Source organism: Nestor notabilis, unplaced genomic scaffold (genome assembly GCF_000696875.1).
Source record: "Nestor notabilis isolate BGI_N333 unplaced genomic scaffold, ASM69687v1 scaffold12348, whole genome shotgun sequence".
NCBI lineage: Eukaryota > Metazoa > Chordata > Aves > Psittaciformes > Psittacidae > Nestor > Nestor notabilis.
Genome location: NW_009940711.1, coordinates 43,405 through 70,913, shown reverse-complemented (window position 1 = coordinate 70,913; position 27,509 = coordinate 43,405).

The following is a 27,509-nucleotide window of genomic DNA, read 5'->3' as shown; positions in this document are numbered from 1 at the left end:
TTTCCTTTTCCTTTTTTCTTCTTTTCCATGGTTACCCCTATATCTACTGTATACCTCTAGCATAAAATCTATTACATGCCCTGACTAAACTCAGAGGCTGAATTTAGAAGTGGAATTAAAGAGAGATATGGCACATACCCTTTAACTCAGGATATTCTCTGTCACTCCCACTGAGATGCTTCTCACCCTATCCTCTCCCACAAAGAAAGGTGCAAGACTTCAATGAGTTTAACTGAATGTTGTGGGTATGAAACCCTGCAGACTGAACTCACAGTTAAAGCAGGGCTTTGTTCTCAAGAGCTGTCAGTGTGAGACCATGCCATGATGCAGCAAGAAGTTTCATGGTGCCACCTTCACAGTAGAAAACAAGGTAGCCCTAAGCTATGTTCCAGGGAATAAAACAACTGAAACAACTAGGGGAGAAATCCATCAAACAGGATGAAAAGAAGACAGTCTGCTGAACACCACAAAAAAAAAAAAAAAAAAAAAGAAAAAAATGAGAGAGAGAAAAGAAAAAACGGTGTGAAAACCCCTCTGTGATGTACTTGGCTATGAAACACAAAAGTAACAATGAAAGTAGTAACTTCAGAGAGTGCTATTCCTTGTTCAGGCCTGCCTTTGATCTTTTTTTTTTGATTTCCACAAGGGCATCTTCACAGACCTTGGATGTAGAATTACTGGTATTGAGTCTTCAGCCATGGGACAGCCCAAGAGACCACTCTGCCCATAAGATCTCTTTTGCTATGGTATGTCTGTGTCATGCAGCCCCTGATCTAGCCACAGTCCCTGTAGTGCATGCAGAGTGCATGTACTGGCTGAGTTTCAGAAAGAGAGAGCTGCTGTTGCCCAGTCCCAAAGCAGAGGCAGTATATGAACTCTTCCAGTGCTGCAGGGTGGTCTCAGTGTCTCTGTTCAGCATCTTCTGGTCTTCTTTTCATAGGACAAGCTCATGTGCATTTTCATGGACCTCTCCAATTCTCTCTGCAATCTGCATCTCCTCAGTAGGCACACCCAGAGTTCCCTCTTTTGGAGAAACAGTCTTTGCCTTGTTTCCCATGTGATTTTAGAAAGGAAAGGAGAGGTCAGACTAATCCTCAATAAAGAAATTTTAGTGTTGTTTAGGACCTATACTATTTCTTTCTTGCTTGCCATTTAATGATGAGAAGGACTCAGAGAATTAACCATCCCAGACTGTAAAATTAAGCTACCCTGACTGTGTTAGGAAGGTGAGTACTTCTGTATCATGACACCCATGCACGGGGGCTCTGGTAAAGGGCTATGTCGAGCACAGTGAGGCCTGGAGAGATGATTACAAGGATTTTTTAAGCCACCCTGATGAATTTCAGCCTTAAGTGCCAGTAATGAAGCCAAACCTTTGTTTTTCCCCCCTGTTCCCTGCATAACTCACGTATAGCATGTTCCAGATTTGTTGTCTTTCATATAATTTCCCTGTGTTTTCATAGAATCATAGAACCATTTATGTTGGAAAGGACCTTTAAAATCACCAAATCTAACTGTTAACCTAGAACTGCCAAGTCCACTTGTAAACCATGTCCCTCAGTGCCACATCTACATGTCTTTTAAACGCCTCCAGGTTGGTGCCTCCACCACTTCCCCAGGCAGCCTATTCCAGTGCTTGACAACCCTTTCAGTGAAGAAAGTCTTTTAGAATCCAATATAAAACTCCCTTGACACAACATGGGGCCATTTTCTCTTGTCCTATCACTTGTTACATGGGAAAAGAGTCCAAACCCCATCTTGCTACAACCTCCTTTCAGGTAGCTGTAGAGAGTAATAAAGTCCCACTCTGAGCCTCCCTTTCTCCAAGCTAAACAACCCCAGTTCCCTCAGCCACTCCTCATAAGTCTTGTTCTCTAGACCCTTCACCAGCTTTGTTGACCTTTGGATGTGCAAACACAGTCAACACAGAGTGGCATGAGAAAAGCTCATATATTTTTCATTTGTTGAGATATGCTTCCCATGGGATAAAGTTTCTGGAGCACTACTACAAACTCTGAGCAAGCAAGGAAGTTAGAACAGAACCAGGAGCACCCTACAAAGCCAGTGTTTGATTAATTTAATCTGGTTTTAATTTCCTCCTTAATTATGTGTTGTATGAAAAGTGGATGTGGATATCTGAAGTCAATCAAGGGATGGTGTTTCTGTCATCACATCAATACAGGGTATGTGAGTTCTGGGAAGTAAGACACTGTCAATAAATGACCAGATACAGCAGCATGCCCCCACCAGAAACTAATAGGATCCACCTTTAAATTAATAGATTCATTTACTCCAGTGTACCACGTATCATGATGTACCATCTTTTGCATTATATCCTATTTTTCTTTCTGTTGATTGCGTTTTAGTTTTATTGTAATGCTCTGTGTGGAAAAAAAGATTATTCAGAAGTAAGGCATGTCTCATGCTTGAAATATCGGAAACAGACATGCTTCTAGAGGCATTATTTTCAAAGCATTAAAGCATTCAGCTTGCAGTCTCTATGTCTCTCTCTCTCTGCCTCTCTCTTTTTAAAACCCAGGGAGTGCTCAGCCTTCCCTTCCTTTGGTGACCTTTTAAAATGGCTCACGTTGGCACTCAGGTACCAGGCACTCTAAATCAACTGTAATTGCTGAACATCTAGATCATGTTTAGGAAAGGATAATAATATATATGCTCTTCATCTGCAGCAAATATGTAGGAACAAGCAGATGCTTTTAGTAACTAGATGATGAGACTGAATGATTAAACCAGCATTTTTTGGCCTTGTAAGTTTTCAATCTGGCTGACAAATGGGATGCAACAGGTGAATGACACAAATGAAACAGGACAGTGTAGGAGATCAAAACCAAGTAAAATGTGATCACCAGAAGAGCAGGAATCACATGGCCCACTGCCTGTTTTTTTTTCTCTAGACTCCCTAAATATGCCTTTCTGCAACATATGCAGACTGTAAAAAGCTACAAATATCTGCTTTTATGCCTCTGAACCTTAGCCATGAATCAAATAATTTACATTACTGAACAGTGAAATGGTGCAAAGTGATTTGAACATGGAGGTAAATGCAAGTTTTTATGAGAGAAACTTTGCAAAGGAAGTGTGTGGGGAAGTCAAGATGTGTAAGTGAGACACGAAATAACCTTAAAGTTGACATGCTTAAGCTTTGCTGAATAAACAATATAATGTTTTGATATCCTTCCCAATAAGCTTTACAAATATTACTCCACTGCCTGAACGCATTTCATACAAGCAAGCTAACAAGGATGTCAGGAGTGGCAGCATCCATGACATGACACCACTCTGCCATATTCCTGTGTCAAATGAAGGGTCAGTAAATTTCACAGAATCTTTAATCTTTGCCTCAAGTGTAAATAACTCCTCATGGGCTTAAAAAAAAATAAATTAAATAAAGTCCTTGCCTTCTTGCAGGCTTAATCTCAGTGCTGATGCCTGCTGATGGATCAAACAGTCCCAGATTTTTAAATCATTTGACTGGTTCAGAAGCTGTCTTATCCTTTGCTTTTATAGTTAAATCAATTCTCAGGAAAGAAAATGAGCTTGTCACTGAATCACACCCACAGTGGTCTACCCTTCCTTAGAGCCAGTTGCAGATTGTATAAGATAAATCAACTATGAATTTTCTTAGGAATGGAAAGGGGTAAAGGGAAAGTGTAGGAATTGCAAGCCAAGAGCAGTGAGGGGCCATCATGTAACAGAGAGTAGATTACTATAGACAGTCATATCTCTGTCATTTGCAATGAGGGCTTGCTGTTACCATGTCTGCTGATTTCTGTATCTTTGTAAGTAAAGAGCAAACACATGAACTAATGTAGGACAACTCTTGTGCAAAGTTAAAATGTTTAGACATTCCTTAGGACCAGGATGGAAATCCTTCCCAGGAGAAACCTGCATAGGGTTTGACTCCACAGAAGGACCCCAGCAGTGGGCAATGCATCTGTGTCGCAGGCAACACTCTGATAGACATCAAGTAACACTGATGTCATCAGTCTGATGTCAAGCAGATTGATGTCTGCTTCATAAGAAAGTGGGATAGCCTTCACCTGTCTCCCTTTCCTATATTGCTCAGTAATTGTGGCTTTTGGTCTTTTCCTGAAAGTCTAGTCTGTCGTGAGATAATACCAGGGGATGGTTTATCAAGGGGTGCTTGAATGCCACTTCTGGATGAAATTCCTATTACATTGGTTCTTGGGATTGCAGGGCATTTGACTTGAGGACCTAAATTGTAGGGACAAACTGAGCTAGAATAGGAATAAAGAGAAATGGTCCTGTGTGCTCTAGAATAAGACATGATAGTGATTTCATATGAAAATGAAGTCAAGACAACAGAGTAAGATTTAAAAGTGCTTCTTTCAGTTGTCATTTTTGCTGCCAGCTATTCTTTGTGCCTCAGTTTTTCAGTTGCAAAACAAAAGGTTTCCTTTCAAAACTTTAAATTCCCCTCAAAACCTTTCCAATTTTCCTTTCTTTTGATGAACAGAGATTGAAATAATTTTTGCAATTTATTTCTTTTCTTCCCAACTGAATGAACTATAAAGGTTTATCTCTATGGTTATCTTTCTTGATCTCTGTAAATTTTAGCAGATTAGCAAAAAGAAATTTTGTGACTGTCACATTGTCAAAGTTTTAAAAATCTACACAGCAGAGAAGTAAAAAAATACATAGAACAGAACAAGAGAATGAAATCAGAGGAAGACAGTGTCTGCAATCACCTTGACAAGTGAAACACTCTAAAAAAGTAGTGTTTCCAGGACTAAGGAGAAAAATTGGATTCCATCTTTGGGAATTATTTTGCATGCTTTCTTCTGTACATGCTAGTATACATGAGCTGATGCCAGAATGTGGGCTATAATGCTTTTCCTACTGGAACACCATTTTCTAAAATGTGTACTGTATCACCTTTCAATGACATCCTCCAGTCTTGTGTTATATCCATGCTTGAAAACAGACTACTTTAATAAACATGAGCATTCCCAGAAAAATCCTGAGGAGATATATATATACATATTAAGCATTTAAGCGGCATTATTTGCTTTTAAATGAGGATGGATTTTAACTTGCTGCTTCCAATTAGAATAATAATAAGCATTTTCCCTAATGATAATGGGCAGCAGTGTTAAATTGGAAATGAAAAAGCTTTTTCTGTTGGTATAGTATGAGTTACAGTATCATTAAATATGTAACTAGCCATTTATTGCTTTGTGTTATTTTTGAGGCACTTAAATGAAAAGTTGATTTGTCTCTTATTAGACCTCAATAAATGTCCCTTTAATAGTCATAGGGTATTTTAATGCTTTACGGGATCACAGTATCACAGAATGGTTGGGTTTGAAAGGGACCTCTGAAGATCTAGTCCAAATATCCCCTGCCTGCCAAAGCAAGTTCACCTACAGCAGGTTACACATGAGTGTGTCCAGGTGGGTTATGGATATATCCAGAGAAGGAGACTTCATAACCTCTCTGGGCAGCCTGTTCTGGTCCTCTGTCAGCCTCAAAGTAAAGAAGTTCTTTGTCACATTCAGACAGAACTTGTGTGTTTCTTTTGTGCCTGTTGCCCCTTATCCTGTTGCTGGGCACCACTGAAAAGAATCTGGCCGCATCCTCTTGACACCCACCCTTAAAATATTTATATGCATTAATCAGATCCCCTCTCAGTCGTCTCTTCTCCAGGCTAAATAGGGCCAGCTGTCTCAGCTTTTCCTCCTAAGTGCGATGCTCCAGTCCCTCAAGCATCTTCATAGCCCTCTGCTGGACCCTCTCCAGTAGTTCCTTGTTTTTCTAGAACTGGTGATCCCAGAACCAGGCAGGCCTCATTCATCAGTGGGTCCACATTTTCCCTGGTCTTCCTTTTACACCTGATGTATTTGAAGAAGCCCTTCTTGTTTACTTGACCTCTCTTGCCAGATTTAATTCCAAATGGACCTTAGCTTTCGTTGATACATCCCTGCCTACTTTGACAATGTTCCTATATTCCTCCAAAGTGGCCTGTCCCTCTTTCTACATTCTGTAAACTTCCTTATTCTGTTTGAGTTTTGCCAGAAACTCCTTGCTCATCTATGCAGGTCTTCTGCTCTCTTTGCTCGATTTCTTACTCATAGGGATGCACTGATCTTGAGCCTGGAGGAAGTGATGCCTGAATATGAACTAGTTCTCTTGGACACCCCTACCTTCCAGAGTCCTAACTGATGGTATTCTTCCAAATAGGTCCTGAAATCCAAGGTTGTAATTTTACTTATTGCCCTGCTTCCTCCAGGCAGGAACCTGCACTCCGCCATCTCATGGTCACTGCAGCCAAGGCTGCCCCTAACCTTCGTATGACCAACCAGTCCTTTGTTAGTACAAGGTCCAGCAGCACACCTGTCCTTGTTGGGTCCTCCACCACCTGTGCTAAAAGTTACCATCAATGTTTTCCAGGACCCACCACGGCCATATGCAAGCTTAAGGTGATTGGCCCTCTGATTCTCATCATCTTGGGAGGCAGCTAAGGAACATTTGTCACTGTTCTGGTTGGCCTGGCTTACTCCTCAGTTGGATGAGATGGTGTGAGCATTGCCACTTTGAACCTAGAATCATAGAATAGAGTTGGAAAGGACCTTAAGATCATCTAGTTCCAACTCCCCTGCCATGAGCAGGGACACCACACACTAAACTATGTCGCCCAAGGCTCTGTCCAATCTGGCCTTGAACACCACCAGGGTTGGAGCATCCACAACTTCCTTGGGCAACCCATTCCAGTGTCTCACCACCCTCACTGTAAAGAACTTCTTCCTTAGATCTAACCTAAAGTTCCCCTATTTAAGTTTAAACCCATTACCCCTTGTCCTACCACTACAGTCCCTAACGAAGAGTCCCTCCCCAGCATTATAGGCCCCCTTCAGATACTGGAAGGCTGCTATGAGGTCTCCACGCAGCCTTCTCTTCTCCAGGCTGAACAGCCCCAACTTTCTCAGCCTGTCTTCATACGGGAGGTGCTCCAGCCCTCTTATCATCTTCGTGGCCTTCTTCATTTACAGCCCACCTCACCAAGTTGGCCAGCCTGTTTTTGGTTTTGTTTTTAATAAATAATACTGTTGATGGCAGTAATTTTTATTTTATTAATGTTAAAAAAATAATTTTCATTAAATTGAATGCAAGACACTTGACTCAAATAAAAGAGAAATAGAAAACCTCAATAAATCATGTTAAGAAAAGCTTTTATTTGTGCTGTTTTAGTTGTGTCAAAATGGATCTGTCTGTTAAGCTGCCTTACAAAGGCTAAAGTAGCTTAATTCCATTAGGGCTGAATTATGACTGCATGAGTCAGCTGTGAGACTGTGGCAGTAATAAGACATATTTCATGAGAGAAACTTGAGGATGTTGCTGCATTTTGCTGCAGCATTGGTAGACTTCTTCCTGAAACAAATGCCAGACAAGAAAAAACATATTGCAATGACTTTTGCTTTATGGGAGTCTTTCTTCTGCATGGGACAGGTGGAGAATGGAGAAGGCACAACACTTGGGCACAATTCCTTGCTCTTCTCTATTGATTTTCTTCACCTCTTATGGTTTACTCTGGCATCTACTGCCAATACACACACACCCCAAAAGGTGACTCTGAAACACCTCATGAGATATACCTTATGAGGTATTTGAAGTATATATATGATATATAGATGGCAAAGGCATTTCCAGCAAGGATAAAGAAGTCATTATTCCACTCTACTCAGTACTTGTCAGGCCATACCTAGCCTGTTCAGTTTTAGTCCCCAATACACAAAAAAGCTGTGGACAGGCTGTAGACAGTCCAGAGAAGGATCTCAAAGATGATCAAAGGACTGGAAAGCTAATGAATGAGGAAAGGCTTAAAGAACTGGGTTTGTTTAGCCTTGAGAAAAGAAGGCTTAGAGGGGATGTTAGAACCATGTTTCAGTATTTAAAAAGTGGCTATAAAGAAGACAGAGACTCTGTTTTTACAAGGAGTTACATGGAAAAGATGAGGGGTAATGGACACAAATTACTCCCAGGGAGATTCCAAGTGGACACTAGAGGAAAATTTTTCATAATGAGAACAATCAGCCATTGGAATAATCTCCGCAGGGAAGTAGCGATGGACACTTTTAAGCTTCAGCCAGACAGAGTGCTGGGCCTTCTTGCTTAGACCATGCTTTTGCCTTGTTGGACAAGGTGATCTTCGAGGTCCCCTTCCAACGTGGTGTTATATGATTCTGTGATACGAGGTAGATCTTAAAATATACCAGACTTGGAAAAGTTGTAGAAACCATCACTTATAAGCAGTGGGAGATATGCTTGCAGAAAGCATGCAGCTTGGGAGTTTTGGTACTTCTAAAGCTGTCTAAGCAGGGAACAGTCCAAGAGTACTAAGACATTTTCTCCTCTGTAAGAATATTAGGAGAGGTATTAAAAGGAGGAAAAAAAAGAAAAAAAACCCCAAAAATAACCACCCAAAACTGGACAGGTCTGAATTAAAAAAGTACAGAAAAAAAAGAAAACCCAAACCAAAAATCAGGATCTGAAAAATGTGGTAGGACCTAAAGAAGTTTGATCTTCCTAGTCCATAGCACAAAGTGCTTATCTTGGACAGTGTAACTTTTAGCATAAAAAGACTGGATGCAATTCCAGTATCTTTTCTGTAGGTCAGTAGAGAGAATAGCCATAGTTTTTAGATATCTGTTTGCTTTAGAGAAAATGTCTTCTCTGCACATCTACCCCTCCTTCTCCACAGGACATCTCCTAATGCTGCAAACCACCAGACAGGATTGCAGAAGTCTCACTGAACCCCAAAACTAAGGTTCTGATCCCAAAGCAAACTAACTGATAAATTTTTGCTCTGGAAGGATAGTTGAAAGTTGAGGTTTTTTGTTCCAGAATGGAAAGGAAAGAAGCATCAGTTTGTGGGTCCTTGTCCCCAGGGGCCTTCACCAGTCTACTAGGCTGTGCACTTAATCTAGTTTTAGATTGATTGCTTTTGCTTGGATGTCCCAGAGAAATGTCAGAGCCGGGTGTGAGTGTGAGGACTGTGAATATTAATGCTCAGTCTTGTCTGGGTTTGACAGCTAGTGGCTCAAACAAGGATACAGAGGCCTGATTCATTCTGAAGGGATCTTATTTACATAATGAGCTTGAGCCAGGGAGGTGGGGATAACAAGACAATCGGTGATTGAATGCAAGAGTTAAAACCTGATCAGAATTGCTGCTCCACTCCAGGTACTTTGCTGGCTGCCTAATATGGTATCATGCATCAGAAGTCCTGCACACATGCTGCTGCTCTGAAATCTCTGTGGTTTCTTGTATTAGTTCAGTTAGAAACCTTTAAACTTGAATGTCCTTTTCCTCTTGGAAGCAAGTCAGCATTCAAATGAGCTAGAGATGAAGACACATGTGCAACCCTTGCCTTCTTGCTTTCCCCTGTATTATTTGGTATTTAATTGGTTAGCAGGTATTGTTGCTTGTGAAAGCAAAAGAAGGAAGGAAAAATATAAAAAGGGCCCAGTAGCCATGGCAACAGAAAATATTTCATGAAGTTACAGAGTATGTATGTAGAGATGGGTAACAGGAGTCTTCCTAGAGTGGCTGCCAAGTCACTTACCCTGTAAATAAGAAAATAAATACAGAAGCATAAAAATCCCTGAGCAGTGACATGGCCTTTTGCTGGCCGGTTTAGCTTAAGATCAGAACTGTCTATCATGTCTAAGGATTGTTTACTTTCTTCTGACCCACTGTGTAAATACCATTCTTACAGGTGTGCTTCCCCTATTTCATGATTGACCAAGCTTCATAATACTGAGACAGATTTGTATATTATTGCATAAAGTAAAATATTATATGCAGATAACTCCTGATGCCATGCTCTAGAGATTTTTCAGGTCAGGACTCTGACATGGTGACTCATGATTGCTTGAAAAATTTTCTCAGGTTCAAATAAATCCAGTGTATACTGGTCCACAAAGTGGTCCTTTGCCTGTGCAAAACAGACTGGTTTAATAATGCCTGGTGGTGTTGCACATTTTGGATCCTGTGGCACTGTGGTGCACAGCTGGGAATATATCCACAGGCTCATGGTTAAAAAAAAATTATAGAAGGATAAAAGCTGAAGACATTGAGGTAATGAAGTTTGCAGAATCAAGACACTCAGAAGGGGCTCTTGATGGCCATGCTATTTATCCTTCTGCATCCTGTGCAGAAATTTTCTTAATAAACTTTATTCCCCACCATCTTGCCTTGTCTTAAATACAAGTGCTGCAAACCTTAGCCTCCAGGCAATAAAGACCAACTCTTCATTGTCTTTGTTGTTAGAATATTTCCTCTTATGCCTAGCATGATCCACTTGCAATTTAATACGGTTACTTTTTGTCCTATTCTCAATGGCCACAGAGAAAAATCTTTCTCTCTCTGGAGCTGCTTTTCATGTTGTCGTGGTTTAAGCCCAGCCGGCAACTTGGAACCACGCAGCAGCTCGCTCACTCCCCCCCTTTTCCTTCCTTCCCCCGCTCCCGGAGGGATGGGGAGGAGAATTGGAGGAATGTAACTCCCATGGGTTGAGATAACAGCTCTCCAGTAACTAAGGTATAATACAAACCACTACTGCTACCAATAATAATGATAAGAGGAATAACAAGGGAAAAGGACACAACCGCTCACCACCCGCCGACCGATACCCAGTCCGACCCGAGCAGCGATCTGGGCCTTCTGGGTAACTCCCCCCAGTTTCTATACTGGGCATGACGTGCTGTGGTATGGAATAGCCCTTTGGCCAGTTTGGGTCAGGTGTCTTGTCTCTGCTTCCTCCTGGCTTCCCCTCCTCTCTGGCAAAGCATGAGACTGAGAAAGTCCTTGGTCAGAGTAAACATTACTTAGCAACAACTAAAAACATCGGTGTTATCAGCATTGTTCCCAGACTGAAAGTCAAAACCACAGCACGGCACCAGGTACTAAGAAGGAGAAAAAATGACTGCTGTAGCTGAACCCAGGACACGTGTATAAAACCATTTTTTCTGCCTTCTGTTCTTTAGAATGAGGAACACCAGTTTGTTTAGTTTGTCTCCATAAATTATTGTATCCAGACAACTGAACATCATTGTTACTCTGCTGTGTGCTCTTTCACACTGGTCAGCATGCTTCATCGTGAGTAGTGCTCAAAAGTGGACACAATTCCTTAGTCAAGACCTTGTCAGTACTGAGCAGGACCTGCCAGATTTCCTAAAGATGGTCCTATTTACACCCTACTATGCCATTTTCCTTTTGATGACTACACAAAATTATTCACTCATGCTGGCATGTACTGCAGTCACCTACTTTGTAGCAATTTTGATCTATGAAGTCTTGTGAACTTATTCACCATCTGTACTTTATGGACAGGTCCCTAGTAAATGCGATGCAGAACTTCACTGGAGCAGAACCTACATTTCATGTTTGTACAAGTAGCCTGGATTTTTTTATTCTCTAATCCCATTTGAAATGGACTACAAGAAGATACAAGCAGCAGGATTGGTATCAGATGATCATAGTTACAGGGAGATAAGTTTTTATCTCAGTTTTGTAAGTATAAAAGCAATTTCTTTTAATCTATTATGGTGCAAGAACAGAATTAAATTAACTAAAATTTAAACACCCACTTTGTAAAATAATACTTGTGAACTAAACTACCCTACCAGTTTCAGGGTGATTAGAGAGGTGCCCTAGGAGATCAAAAGTAACTGTTCCTGAGATAGCAGAGTAATTTTTCCCCAGCTATCCACACCCAATTATTTATCTGTATTACAGTTCTTTTTTTTTTTCTGTTTTATTTTGTTTGAGTATTTTTATTTTTATTTTTTTAGCTTGGGTAGCAGCAATCAATCTTTTCTTAAAAAGCAGCAAAGACAAAACACAGAAAGAAATTCAACAAAAGCCATGATAGTTTGGAAGATCCTTCTTATGTTGAATGTTGAAGACTCATCAACATTCAAAACTAAAAATTTGCAGAATATCTTATCATCTTTGCTTGTCAATGGCAAATGAGATATGCAAGTTAAACCAGAATCCTATGCTTATGAATTTTCAGCTTTAAGTACAGAAAAGACATGATAAAAGGAGTAATGAACTAAGGAAGAGATGGAAAGAATTTAGATTAAAAGATAAATAGCCCTTCTGCTAAATTATGTCTGACTCTCAGGAAAGAAATGTTGCTTCATAAATGATGACACACCACTGAACAAAACCTTCATGAAGGCATTTTACCTAAATAATTACTTGCTACCAAATAGTGTGGGAGCTGGGTGATTGGAGGACTTAATGAGAAACTTTTGTGTGACCCTCCTTAACTGTATGTGGCAGTCAGGTTGTACAAATCATTTCAGTGATGCACATTGTACGCAAGTAACAGAGAGTGCTACTCCCAATTAAGGTCACAATTCCTGCTAAGTTGGCGGGTAATACCATGGCTGAAAGTATGAAGGGATAAAATTCTGGAGGGGAATGCTCTTGTATGTGGATGTTTTGAACCCCTGGTAGATCACTGAGTGATGGAGAAAGATTTAGGGTACACAAACTTAATGAAAAGTCCAAACTTGACCCCAGGACTGGATTAATTTACCATCCATAGTGAACCCTCACACTTGCATCCTGACATGAACACAAAGCTAATGGATAGCTTAGCACATTAGTCTGTTTTTAGTCTTATGCATATGATAAGGACAGAGCAGGCATAGATAAAGTCCACTTCACCCAACAAATACTTGGGCCCTGTCCATTCCTTAAACTAATGATGCTTGGCTTGGGATTGTTTTGCCTTATTTTAAATGTCTCAATTTAAGCTATTCTTTTTATAGTCAACAGAAGAAAATAGAATTTTGGAGGGATTTTCTTTAAGAGTTCTGTTTTAGGATGAGATAACTTTCCTTAAGTGCTTAGTTCAGATGGAGGCATTCACAAAATTGACATCTACTTTTTGTCATGTTCTGTGAGCATGAATATGTAAGAGGCCACAGTCAGGAAGAATTCACGGGAAAAGCATGTAAATCTCTTCCATGTAAATACTGTCTTAATGGCTGGAAGACTGAAGGCATGAGTCAAATCCATACTGGGGAAAAGTGAGGACTTTGGGGTCCATGGCTGTGGGAAATGGGCCTGGTCTTTCAGTAGGATTGCTAAGAAATTCTTGTCACTTGGTGTCTGAGACTGCTGGTCTTTTGTCATCTCTGCATTTGCTATTACACAACAAAATTTGAGTAACTGATATCTCAGTATAACTTTTCATTGCTGAGTGGTGCAGCTGTTCCCTAACAGTCCAGCTTAATACCTTCTCCTTCACTTTACCAGAGACACCAACAGAGAGGGTCTGCAACAAACTAGCAATATTTTGAAGCTGAAAAATGAACACATGTCTGGACAGATTTGGTCTTTCTTCCACCAAGTGTTGCACTTAATGCTCCTTAGACTCGTTTTTTTGGGATGTAGAACCTGACATCTCCAGACTGTATCTGAGATCTCCTACCTCCGCTGCACACCCTACACATCATGCTTGATCTGATGGTATCAACTAGTTATTACTGTGATGGGTTTGCACGCTCAAACAAGAATCTGCTGGGTTAGAAAATATTCACTTTGACATTTCTTTAAATCACTGCTTGATTTTTATCTCCTTTTTGAGGTTCATCTATTGCATTTGTTGTCACTATAAGTGTTAAAAATACATCCTCATGTGAACTCTTCAAGCCTCTCTGTAGTGATTATGTTACACACTTTTGCACTCTACTTACTGTAAGTCAGCTGGAGCTGAACTGAGCTGTATCACAGGCAGAAGGCATTCAGAGTTTTATTGGAATACAAATTGAATAAGAAAAATGAAGAACCAGCCCCAGGTTAATAACAGCAGGACTAACTAGTCTTCAGTGAACTTGAATATAATTTTTTTCAATGGAAATATTTCCAAGAGTACTACATGAAGTAATCTTTAGTTATCTGAGAAGATTTCTTCCTTGAATTATTTTAAACTGAATTAAGAGTAATGTAAATCATTAAAACAATGGGTATATAGAATTTGTTAGTTTTAAAAGGAACTGTGTGCTCTCCAGCTGAGTTTCACAGGTTTTCTCAGTGGTCCACATTTATTGACTACAATAAGTTTTCAGGACAAAAAACAATTCAGTAGATGAGACAAGAATTGAGGCTGTCAGTGAAAGGCTGTTGGCTAATGCAGGTGAGGACCAACTGCTTGGGAGAAAGATTCAAGAAATCCTGTAAGATATATCTATGCTGTTATTGTTTCCAAGGGAAATTCTAAGATTTACAAGAGCCATTGACTTCAGAAGTAAATTAGAAAAGGAGACTGGATTCAAGTAGTTAGAGTCGGCAGAGAAAGAGGCTGTCTGTTTTATATGCTATATACTCTCCACACATGTAACTCTACCATCAGCTTCCACCAAAGCATGTTTCTGGCTTTAAACTCATTTGAAAGGCTGCCCACCAAAGAACATAGAGAATCCAACTATCCCAGTATTATCTCTCCGGTAGTGGCCATACGGGGATACTTAAAGGCGAACAAGCACAGGACAACCATTTTTTTACGTATATGATATTCTACCACCTTTTTCAGAGCTTGGGATTGCCTGTGATTGGACTGCCCTGTAATTGTCAATGGATATACCTCTGAAGTACATGTCCAGTCTATCCATGAAATTCTATGAACTTGAGACTTTGTCATCCTTTAGAAAGGATCTTCCCAGGTCTAGAATGCTCTGTGTGAAAAGCAATATTGTTTCCAGTTCTGCTATACATTTTTAGAGGTGTGGGACCTGAACTGCACACACTATTCAAGGAATCGTGGAACTGTGGGTTTATAGAGGCAGACACATTTTCTGCTTTGTTTGCAGTTCTTGTCCTAACAATGTCAACACTAGATTTTCTTTTTTCAACAACTACCAAGCACTGAGCTGATGTTTACTTGAGACTATTTGGGTATTGCTTTGCCATGTAATGGTCAGCTCAGGGTTCATAATATCTTACATAGTGAGGAGAGTTTTTCCTCCGCATGCATAATTTTATATTTTTTCTTTTATTTATTTACATTGACTTTCACCTATCATTTTAATATTTAGTCACTTAATTTTCTGAAGTTCTTCTGTAATTTTTCGCAATCTGTTTTCTTCCCTGTTACCTTGGATAACTGATGTTATCAGCAAACTTGTTATTTCATGCTTGTCTCCTTTTCCATACAATGTATGGATATGTTTATTATCTATCTCTTAAAACAGATCTTTGTCGAAGTCCACTGCTGACTTCCATCGCTTGAGAATTCCTCACTTACTACTACAGTTTGTTTATCTTCTTTTAAATGCTTTTTTCCCCACTCTCTTTCCTTCTTACATTGGGTAGTTTTCCTGAAAGAGTCCAATCTGATCACCCTCATCTACATACTCTTAAACCTTTTTCAAGAATATTGTCAGAGAGAAAGAAACAACTTTATAGTGTGATTCCTCCTACTTATTCCTCCTACCAGTGTTGTAGCCCTGCCTCTAAATAAATCCCTTCTTTAAATATACTGTTCTTCCTCCTTTGATTATGGTGGAGCCATTCATGGTCAATCAAACAGAGATGCTGAATGTTCAGGGAGCTGTGATGAAAAGCATCCTAATCTTTAAAAGTCAGTAGCTTCAGATGGTGAAAAATTCAAAATTCTAGGAAAGGCCAAAGCCTATTTCTTTCCAGATCCCATTGAAATATGCAAGAAAATTTGATTCTATGAAGTAGTAGACAATAACAGAGTATTTTAATTTTGTTGACAGGACTTTTCTTTTTGAGACAGTGAAATAAAGATACTTGCTTTCAGAGAAAGTTTAGATGTCTCTTGTAGGTTCATTCTTGCTTTTTTTGTCACTATTTGTTGACCTGTTTTGTAGCTGAAAACCTTGGGTCTTTTATTTTTGAACAAAACTTTGGTTTTTACATATAGATTATGATTAAAATAATTTCTAGTGGTAAAGATGGCAGAGAGGATTCACATACATTTTTCTAGGGGAAAGCAAAGTTAGAAGCAATTTTCTCAAACCTGTAAGCTAAGGGATTTATCTGTGAGTCAAAATTCTGTTCATTTAACACCAGTCTCATATGAATTGCACTAGTCCTTACATGCGGTTTCTTGCCACTTTTTACAAGAATCAAGGAGCTGTGTTGGCCATGTGTGACATCAAAGATAATACACTTCCAAATACATAAATATTTTGAAAGGAAAACCTGAAAATTCACTGAAGTAGAGATATTTCTGCATAGATAGATATTTTGTGTAGCATTTCAAAACCATTTTGTGGTAGAAAGACACATGTTCCATCACTTCAACTTGCTTAAGATGGTAACTAGTAGGCAGAGAAAGTAAAAAAGCAGGGAACTGTTATACATCAGTGGACTCCAGTGATTACTTGCAACACTATGTAGGGTATTGAAGCAATTGATTTCTATTAACAGTCATAGATACTGGTCATACAACTCAGGAGACAGTTTGGGAAGTCTCAGTCCTGCTATAAAGTGTTGCATTGTAAATATTTGCCTGAATGTATTAGTAGCTCTTTACATTCAGAGGATCTGGAGACAGCCCCTGAAGAGAGATTAAGAGGCTGGAGGATTTAGAGCCTCACAGCAATATCAAGGACTATCAAAGCATCTCTGAGCACTCTGTGAGGGAGAGCAGAATTGTTGTGCCAGCCCATCCCTATCTCTGGGTGGGAGATAAGTCAAATCTCTTTGTAGGGAAGGGGAGAACAGTGTCTGTTTGAATCATACCCAGCAGGAGACAGTTTAGCTCCTTTCTAAAGAGAAGCTTTAAAAGATTTAATCTCAGAATCAGTTAGCTCAGAAAACGTCAAATTACAATTGAGGACAATTAACATCGAAGGAGAAGCATGTGGAGTTCATATTTAGTTTATACTTCTCCATCTGGGGGAGTCTCTTCTGTGCTCTCTCTGCTAGTTCCCATTAGCTTGGATTACACTAAGCTTAAAGCATGCATGCAAGCAAAAGGTAATTACTTGAAGAGCAGCAAATCCAACAGAGACTCCCAAGAATGCTTTTATATTTTATCTGTTGCCTACCAAATGTGTTTCTTTCGTGTGTTACAGAACCACTTCAGTAATAGTCAAGCCATGTTAAGATGGCTTAAATACAATGATTAGTTGTATTTAAATACGATTAAAATACAACAATATTTTAGATGAGATGAGCAATTTTGCAAAACATGTAGGACACTAGCATGATTGCTGTAACAAAATGGAAAGCCAGGCTGAGACCACTGCAAGTTACTCCTGAGCTCTCAGGATCTCTGCTCCTCCAGCATAGGTCCTCCTTCCATTCTTAAGACCAATTAACCTGCCTTCCTGAAAAATCTGATGAAGTGTAGTTGAAGAGGATGAAAATGCCATGTATTTATCTTCACACAATCTCTTTTCACTTCTCCAGCCCTTGGAGAGGTATTTGTCCCTTGAGAGGATCCTAACTAGATGTTCTCATCCTCATGAGAAGTGGTGGATCTCTTGTCTTTGAGAAACACGTTTGGATTTCAGTTTAAAACACAGGTACAAGACTCCTTAGTGGTTCTGTGATCCCTGTTTTCTTTCTCTTACAATCAGGCCAAGCTGATCAGATAGTCTGTGTTCAAGTTCAATGCTTTAACTCCAATGACATGCTCTCATAAGGGTTCATGGAAGAAGAATGCTCTGAGTGAAGTCATCCCAAATCTATTCTCCTGAAGTCATGGCTGTTTCAATGCTTCTCATGAATTGTGATGGCAATTGAGAGAACACTTTGCCCACTCAATGCCTGATTTGTAAATGAGATGGGAATGAAAACCTGTATTAAATACTTGTAATACTTATAAAGTATGAAATACTTAATACAGATCACTATACCAAAAAAAAGCTAGAGTCACACACTACATTAACAGTCACTGAATATGTGATTTCGCTCTCAGTAACTACTGAAGGTTTTAAATAAAGTTAACATCTGCTACAAACATGCAAACCACACTTAAGAAGGATTTGATTAGATTGAATGCATCTCTATAGAAAAGTCTGGATTATTGTGTTGTTTCTCATGTCATTCTGTTGTACCTTGATGTAATGCTGTTCCTTGAGGTGGTAGACTTAGGATTCTCTTTTCTTATTTCTCTGCTCCCCTGCCTCCAGAGTCACTCCTTATAGACCCATAAGCACTATACAGAATGATTACTTCCATTTGGTCAGAAGCTTTCTTAAGTTCATTTCCATCTACTCGCTGCAGTCTTCAAAATGCATCAGTCTAGTTCAGTTTTCAGTTTACACAATACAAGTTAGGTTACATGCAAATGTAGTCTTTGTTTTAAGGTTAACTTTTCTTAATTTCTTTGCCTGGAAAATACCCGGCTGGTCTGTTTTGTGACCTGCAACACTGCCCAATACAACACCTTCCACTGGTTAACTACAAGGTGCGTTTGCAGCTTTTGATGTACTGCTAAAGGCTTTTAGTCATCTCTCTCTGACAGTTTCTCCTGAAAAGCTCTGCATGCATTGCCCACTCCTCCAGGGTCTGGTGCTGAAGCACTGTGGTAGTTGAAGCTGATATTATTCCTTCCTCACAGCTGATGGGAAAGATGTTTGCACTCTTTTGTATCCAGAGAGGAACAGACTGTCCACAGTCCCAGTTCTTATTCTTCCTTGAGAAACCTGTACCACACTGCCTTTCTTTGCAGCCATCTCCCACCCTTCAGAACCACAGGCTGTTCCTTGCTCTGCCCCTGAGATTTCTTCAGGCCCCAGTCACCCACTTCTTGATGGGCCAGAATTGGCTAATAGAAAACGATACTATCGAGTGAGGCTACTAATGACTAAAGGCATTAATTAAAAGTGTATGGAAATACTATATTTTAGTATGTAAAAGATTGAATGAGAATGATTTTAAAATGTTCTTTCAAAGTTCTTATATTTTCCCAACTTAAACCCTCAAAATTCTTCACTTTTGGCAGTCATAGAGACAATAAACAAAGTTTTGTATTTGTTATTATGTGGAAGACTCAAAACATTTTTAATTAAAAAGGTTTCTAAAGTAAATCAACATTTTTCATAACAGACAAATATTTGATTAACTTTGTGAACACAAAATGTTGTTTGATTTCAGTTTTGCTGTTTTTATTGTGAACATAAGACTGATCACTTCCTCCAATCTATTATAGAGTCTAGCTGGAAGACATATTTTGGGGAGAGATGTGAAAATGAGCATGTGCATCTCTTGTGCTGTTCTATAAAAATATAATAATATATACAATATTCTTTTATATAAAGGCTTTAATGGAGCTGCCCTTGGGAAGGTGAAAATGTGTCCTATAAGATCTGGAACTGTCTCTCCTCCTTTGATCCTCCTGGGAAAAAGAATATGAAGAACAGACAACAGAGAGAAGGAGGGAATCTGCAGCTGCTGTTAATGACTGATGACTAATTATTATTTCTGGAAATGGTGCAGAACAGATATTCTTAGATGTGTATTCTCTTCTGACATGTTTGCCTGACAGGTTTCTTCTTCCTGAGATTCATGTTGTGGTTGGTTTTTTTTTTTTTTTTTTTTTTTTTTTTAATTGGAATGAGCTAATTAACACAAAAGTCACTAAAATGACTTCTTGGTTGCTTCATTAATAGTCTTTGGATTAAGTACCATAGCCTTTAGACCCTGGACAGTCATCTGGGATAGGAACTGAGCTCTGTTGCTTAATCCCTTCTCCACTATAAATGTAAGTTAGGAAGTAGAATATGATTTTTTTTTTGAACCAAAACTTCTTAAAAATTTATTCAATGCTCATAAATTCAAACGTAACTTGAGCCAAAATTTATCCTTCTGAGTAAGCAGGAGGGTACAGGAGAGTTCAGTAGTGAGAGCTCTGTTTCTCCCCTGAAGTCTAATCTGATGCGTAATTCCTGAACCTGAACTGACCCAAGTCAGTGTAACAGAATTGAATTTTGCCTCCCTGAAGGACGAAGAAGTGCAGTTGAACTTGCTCATGAGATGGGGCAATGGCAAAGCTGAGGCAAAGTGATACAGGGATGCCTTAGAAACATGGGTTTAGAGATTGTCTTGCCACTGGGAAGACTCAGGAGGGTACTTTGCTTACCCCAGACTTACAGGAGGGACTGCAGCTTCCACCTACTGCCTCCTTAAAGCTGTGGCACAGCCAAGCAAGCTGCAGGGCTATGGCTGCTTTGTTGTGAGGAGCACTTTTTGTGCTGCATCACATTTGTACTGCATCAAGTACTGACTGTGTGATGTGATGGTTTCTATGAAATGGATTGATCTGGATCCAGGTCTCAGTGGAAGGGTCTTCACCTCACCACTGGTGCTCCTTTCATGTCTCTCTTGTCATTGTACTATCTTCTGAGCTCAGAGATGGGGAAGCAGGCATGAGGGAACTAGATCTCTGATTCTCGGGGAGGAAGATATTCTCCGGCTGGGTTACACCACTTCTCTTCCCAGACCCAGAACAGCTGGGGGAACTACGTTTGAGAAACAGCACAGCTGTTTCATGATCTCAAAAGAATATTCAGTTTAGACCACTCTAGTCTAGTGAAATCCCTAAGAATGTTCCCAAATAAGGATGAGGCATAAACCTATATTTCTGTAGAAAGAAAATAAGGCACAAGGTACTTCTCATGTTTTTTTTCCTAGGAATCCATTCTTGGGATGGAAACTTTGAAGATGTGAGGAAAGCAGGCTTTTTGTGAGCTCACTTTTTTCCTCCCTACAGATTGTGCCCTGGTGCTAATTATGTTGATAACAAGAAAAGTCCCAGGCCAATTGAGTATTCAATCTATTAGGATGTACACCAGAAACATAATAACAACACTGCAGGTGAAACCTTTCAAGAAATGCACATGGAAAGAAGTCCAGATAAGATGTTGAGGGAAAAGGGTTAGGAGTGGTGGTGGTGATGGAAAGGAAGCACGTCAGTCAGCTAAACACAGCACGACATCTTAAGCAGCTTATTGATCTCCTATTCAGAATTCATGCAGGGTGACTCCTTGTCATAAAACATTCAGCAGCCAAAATCAATAAGACATGTGGAGCACTGAATCTTGCTGCTTCAAAGTCATACTTGAAAACAACAAAAAAATCACTGCTACTCAGATGTCACCAGGTCACCATCTTGGTTCGGACCCAGCTCAGCAATTTCAGTGATAAAAGTTTGCTTCCTGTTTTTCCAAGGAGGAGTCCAGCTGGAAAGGGACAGGGACTAGATTCAGCTATCTATCTGACAAGGAATCTGTATTCTGCCCCTCTCTGTTTACAAAGGGGGTTCAGGGAGAAAGATAAACCTAGATAACATGAAACATTTGCTGATGGAGAGCTTATTTTGTGCTGTGAATTTGTTAACATTGAGCAGTTCCTTGGCTAAGATCATATCCTTCAGCTGCATGGCAAAATGCAAGGGGACTAAAAAACATCACAAAAAGCTTAGCTGACATTTTCTTTAGAGATGTACCCTCCCCAATATGATATATACTAAATTGCTCTTCAGCCATTTCTTTGTCACCAATGTTCAGATATAACATCTAACTTAGAAAGGTCTGGCATTAGTTACCAAAATTAACCAAGATCAAAGTCAATACATTTTGGCTGTGGATCCTGTTCTCAGAGATATATGTGCTCTGCTTATACAAAGGGAGGAACAACAAGTAAGAATGTTTGCACAGCCTCAGCCTTCTCCATGGGAGTGCCTGAACTGAGGTTTCACATGGATATCAACATGTTACAGATCTGCCACCCTTTCCTCTCCTCTTTTGCACCATGTTGCCATAGAAATCTAGGACACACTAGTGGAAAAGCTTTTCTTTGGTCATGCAGTCCAGTCTCCTGCCCCTGAACAGGAACAGCTTGACCTGAACCATTCCTGGGAAAAGCTTGTCCGACGGTAGGTCAGGCAGACTTACACAAATTTCTCCCACTTCCCAGTGCTTTCCTACCCTTACATTGAGAAAGATTTTGCTAATACCCAGACTAAATCTTCCTTGTTGCCCTTCAAGATCAATACTTCTTATCATCTCTCAAGTGGCTTCCAGGGAACAGATTACCCACTGGATCTACCTTTTATGTATATGAATTCTGTTGTCATGTATCTCAGTACTCTCCTCCAGACTAAACAATGCTAATTCTTTCAATCTCTCCTTTGAGGTCATACTTCCCGTATGCTTGTGCTTCCATAAAGGTCACTGGCATCTGACATAGTCCTATGGCGCAAAAGATTAATTCTGCTCTTTCATAGCTCTCAGCCCAATGGTTACCATCACCTCATTCAATTTGAAGGGAAGGATGGCTTTTAAAAGTCAACACAAAACCTGGGTATTTGTTCCAATTGTAATAGTTTCTGGAGTAATGGATGCTGTTGTAAATGAATATCTTAGAAATGCACAAATGAGACAGCCAGACAAAGAGGCAACCAGAGATCCAATTGGAAATATGCAGCAGTAACTGACAAGCTCAGAAAGCATCTGTTGGCACAACACCATCCCTCTTTGGCAGATAAAGAAGCACAGAAAAACCTGGAAGCAAAAGCTGTAAATATAGACATCAATGAAAATTTTACGTTTGACATCAATAGGACATGAATGGCTATACTGTAGGAGATCTGTCTTGGGATGGTACCATGACATAACTTGTTCTATGTCTCCATTGCACAGTGCCTGAGGTGGCTGTATACAAAGAGCACAGATTGAAAAGCCATTGAGAAACAAAATCAGCTTGCTTATGTAAAGCTCCATATAATTACAAACAGCTTGTTTCTGATATCAAAACTAACCTGCTCAAGAGCTCTGGTTGCTCATCTATTACTTACATGTTGATTTTAGTGTCTGTATTTATTAGGATACGGGTTAACATTGTCTGAACAAGCAACGAACCAAACTTCTGCAATGCTTTACCAGTTAAACTAGGATCTTGGGTAAATATTTTGACAAATCATAGTTTCATTAAATATTTTGCAATTCATTAAACTGTTGATTCTCATTCCTATTCATAGGAAACATACATGTGGCTTGTATTCTGCATTATTCTGTGCTTTTCTAAGAATGCTGACTGTTCTGACTGTTTCTGAAGGGTGTTCTTGTAGGTGACATTCTAATTTACACTTCTGAAGGAGGCAGGAGGGAATTAAGTGACATTATGGAAAGTTTGTTAAGTGTAATCAACAGCAAGGATAAATGCTGTCAGGGATTTCTGCATATTAATCTGGCTTTGCTTGAGCTACTGCAACACCAGTGACAAACTGAAAGGTTATGGATTTGGAATCATAAGCTTTGACTCTCTGACTTAGTATAATGTTGTAGGTCCTTAATCTATAAACTGATTTAGCTTAACTGGACCGACCTCCTGGACACACAATGTGGGTATTTCAATTCTGCACTGTGCAGCATAGTATCATGTTGTGCATAACCTGCCTGACTTACAACTACGCTCCAGAATAGTGTGACTTTCCTATAGGTGCTGAGCCATCTCTGGCAGCCCTAGTGGATGTCTCGAATGCCACTACAGACCTATGCCTGGACAACTGAAACTTTTCTCTGTGGGATTTAGCTCCAGGGTAAGACCTCCAGATATAAATATTCAATGGTAAGTGTCTGCATGTGAGACTGAGTTTAATTGCTTACACCAGAAACCTAAAGCCATTTGGGACATGGTATCAATGTCTGAGATTCTGCATGGGGTAGGCAGTGGTGGCACTAGAACTGCAGGAGACCTGTGCCTGACTTGACACCATGAAGTGTGGTTAGATAGGAGTCACAACAATAATTAAACACATGTGCATTGAAAATTTGGCAAGAGATGGCTTTTCTTTCCTGCAGAAAAAGGGAGGAAATTGAGGACTCTTAAGCCCAAGACACCAGTACTTGATTATGGTGACTGGAGACAAGTTAATTTAATGGATCATAATTTTTTTAGTAATGGCTTCTACATTTGTCCTGCATCTTTGCTCTCACATAAATAATTTCCATTCTTTTTCTAGATTTAGTTATTCTGTTTCAGACTATATATCTTGTCTACCAGTTCTCTAAAACATTCATTAAAATTCTACTTCATAAATATGAAGTTATCAAGAATATGAAGAAAACATAATCATGTCTGCATGGAAAAAAAAAATGTTTGCAAACAATGAATTGTGGAATTATTACCTAAAATTGTCTCTGATCAGTTATCAGGAATCATGGTTCACCCTTAACTTTTGGACAAGAAATAAATTGATTTTCTAGTTGTAGTCATGAAACTAAACTACCAACAGTTATGTTGGATTCTTCAGTGCTAGACATTGTTTTATTAAGCTGGAATATATTTTTGAAAGAGATTTCCATCTACATCATATGCAAATGTATCTACAAAACTGTGAAGTGCTATTTGTCTAGTTAATAGATGAGTTGGATTCAGCTTAAATGAACACGTAGAGAAAGACAGATCTTTCTCAGTGATATGGATGAGGCATGTAATCATCAAATTGCCCATATTTAAGGATGATGCAGTTTTCTGATGACTGACCATTTGGACTTCCCTCTATTCTCTAATCCTTTTTGTGGGAATACTTTCTGTGCTTACAATGCCACCTGCATGCTCAGGCAAGGACAGAGTAGTATTTTTGCTGCTCACCAATCTGTTTGCTCCTGTCCCTAAAATGATCATCTCCCTGCACTCCTGGTCATTTCTGTGTAAAGTGTTTCCACTCTGAATGATCCACAGACTTTCAGTAAGCACAGATGGATGCTGCCCCATGCCTTGGGTTCCGACTCATGTGTCCTGACACACTCATCCTTATTGTAGTCTGTCCCTTTTTGCAGGGAGATTTATGTCTTGGGCACCTGCAAGAATGGAGAGAGACAATTCGACCCTTTTTTCTGGTGAAAACATTTTGTCATCATGTAAGAAAAAGAGTGAGTCTTTGTTTTCAGATAAAAGATCCAGTTATGCTACCACAGAAGTTATCACAGTCATTTACTCCCTGCACTAGGCTTAGCAGGCATCAAGCAATGTATGTCTTTTGTTCTTCCAACAGTCCCCAAAGGATGAATAGTGATTGAGAAAAGATTTTGCTACTCTCACATACTTTTCTGCTCCCTCTTATAGTCTTACAGGAAACATCGATGTTATTTTTGGGAAGTATTGACTCTTCTACAGAGTGGAGGTCTCGTTAAATCAAAATAACAGCAACATTTTCAGCTGCTTCATTGTTATCATTGCTATTGTCACAAGCAACTGCTGGAATCTGGGGAAAAAAAAGAGAGAAAGAAACCCAATAAAGAAGAGATACCCCAACATATCCAGAGCTGGAGATAAAATGCAGCACATCTCTTTTATGGCTTTTAAGTAGCTGATAGTCTACCACTGAGTTCTTCATAATCATCTGAAGAGGCAGCAGTGCCACTGAGAAGGACAGGGGACCTAGGGTTTATAGAGGGGATGATAAACTGGAAACGGCAGAGTCACAAGAAAGGAAAAACCTGTATTGAGGTTGTGTTAACCAAAGTATTGTGTGTTACAGACAGAAGGAGGGAATTTATTTCATTGCCATTGCAAACTTACCCAGAGCCAGTTTAGGGGTAAAATATGTTTCTGTTAAACAGAGGGGTCAAATTGTAACAAGTGAGAGGGAAATGAAGAGAAACAGTAAAAAGGCTGTAAAATGAGTCATGTGGAAACAAGAGTGGCTGGTGCCCAGAAGAAACAGAGCTGAAGGGTGACCTAATACAAAGCACAACAGGGAGCTCTTCTGTGTTTGCTGGAAACACTGCAAGAAATTGTGAAAGTGGGAGGATTTCTCAGTAGTATGGAAATCTATCCTGGGAAAGAAGCAGCATGAACAGGAAACGGGAAATTGTTAATTGTACAGATGTATAATTTTAGGACACGCAGCAGGGAGTGAATGTAGCAACCCAGGAAATCTGTTTAGTTTTTTGATGTCCTTAAGTGGTAAAAATCTGTGTTTCTAACTGTGATTTCTGGTATTTGATGTAATAACAGCCAACTTTTTACAGGTTACCTCAAAGCCTTAGAACAAATCAAATCACAAAGCAAACAAGGAAAAAATAATGCCAGGAGTTTCAGAGAAGGATTGATTTTTGGGTCCCTACCTGCTATATCTTATAGAGATTTCTCCAGTAGAGTTATGAAAACCTGCAGAAAGTCTCAAGCTGGACACCCAAAGGTGTGTTAAGTGGCTTTTAAAATTCTTGGTCAAGGCAATATGCTTCACCGAAAGAACAGTTTACAGGTGTAATTTTTTCATTCCTGGCGAGGGTCACAAATGAGTGAACAGGAGCCAGATGTGAAAAAGGATTGCTGACAAGGAAATAGGATAGCTGAAAGGAAAGCATAGCTGACACAAAATAAATTCTTGCCTTAATTAGAAATATATTCACCTTTTCAAGAGAGTTTCACAAATGTAAGATCTCTGTAGAATAAAGACTGTGGCATATAGAAGGAGAATGCAGCCTTCAGGAAATATTAGGAGGATAGGAAGCTATTTTCACAATTTCTTTCCAGAGGTTGTTCTTATACCTTGTTCCTTCTCTCAATTTTTTTTCACTGTTCACTTTCCCCTGATTTTATACCTTGGTAGCTCAGTGGCAGTGGTTGACTGAAGGATGCACTGGAGGAATAAATGTTTCAGGAGGACATTCAGTGAACAAGGCAGCATGGAGAAGTTGACATGAATATGACTGACAGTTATTATTTCCCAGGAACTCTCTTTGAAATTGAACATAATCATTACTGCTGGACCTGCATAAAATGTAAGATGTCTAGCCTATGAGAAAATTCTGGATTCTCAGCACTTCTATTGTCACTCAAAACTGGAAAAAAAAAGTTACTTGGTTTTTTTTTTTTTAATTTGTTTTTCGCTGACACTCCTGGAAAGGTCAATAGATGGATGCCTTGAAACCAGCTCATAGAGGGAGAAGCCTGTTATTAGAGAAACACTAGATGTGTTTTTCCAGGCTTCACCAACCCCCGCTTTAGTACCTGTGGAATGACCATCTGAGCTTTTTCATGTGCAGAGCTAACTAAGGTCATTGCTACCTTCAGTTATTTTACTTGTCCTCCACACTGGACCTTGAGCAAGAACATTGATGTAGGGTTTCTTTTTGGCTGGGATTGACACATACATTAGCAAGGTCCCAAGTAAACTCATTGCCTGTGGCCCTTGGGGGTTAGCCAGCAGTCAGGATGTTGTGACACCTGTCAAATGGATTTTCACTTTCTGGATGACTAAAAAGCAAAACCTCTCTTATCCATTTTCAGTTGTATTGGGGATTTCTCAGATTTCTGAAAGAGTGATGTTTATCCCCTCCAAGGTTTTAGGATATTTTTGACTGCTTTTTCACTTTGCATGGATCTCATACCCTGTTCTTTCTTATCTCTCAAGAGTTTAATTGGGATTATTCATGCATCAGTGGCAGCCTGTTGGAGATGTCATAAAGAAGACATGCTGAAATATAGGACTGGGTAGGATCTCTTGGGTCGTCAAGCTCAGC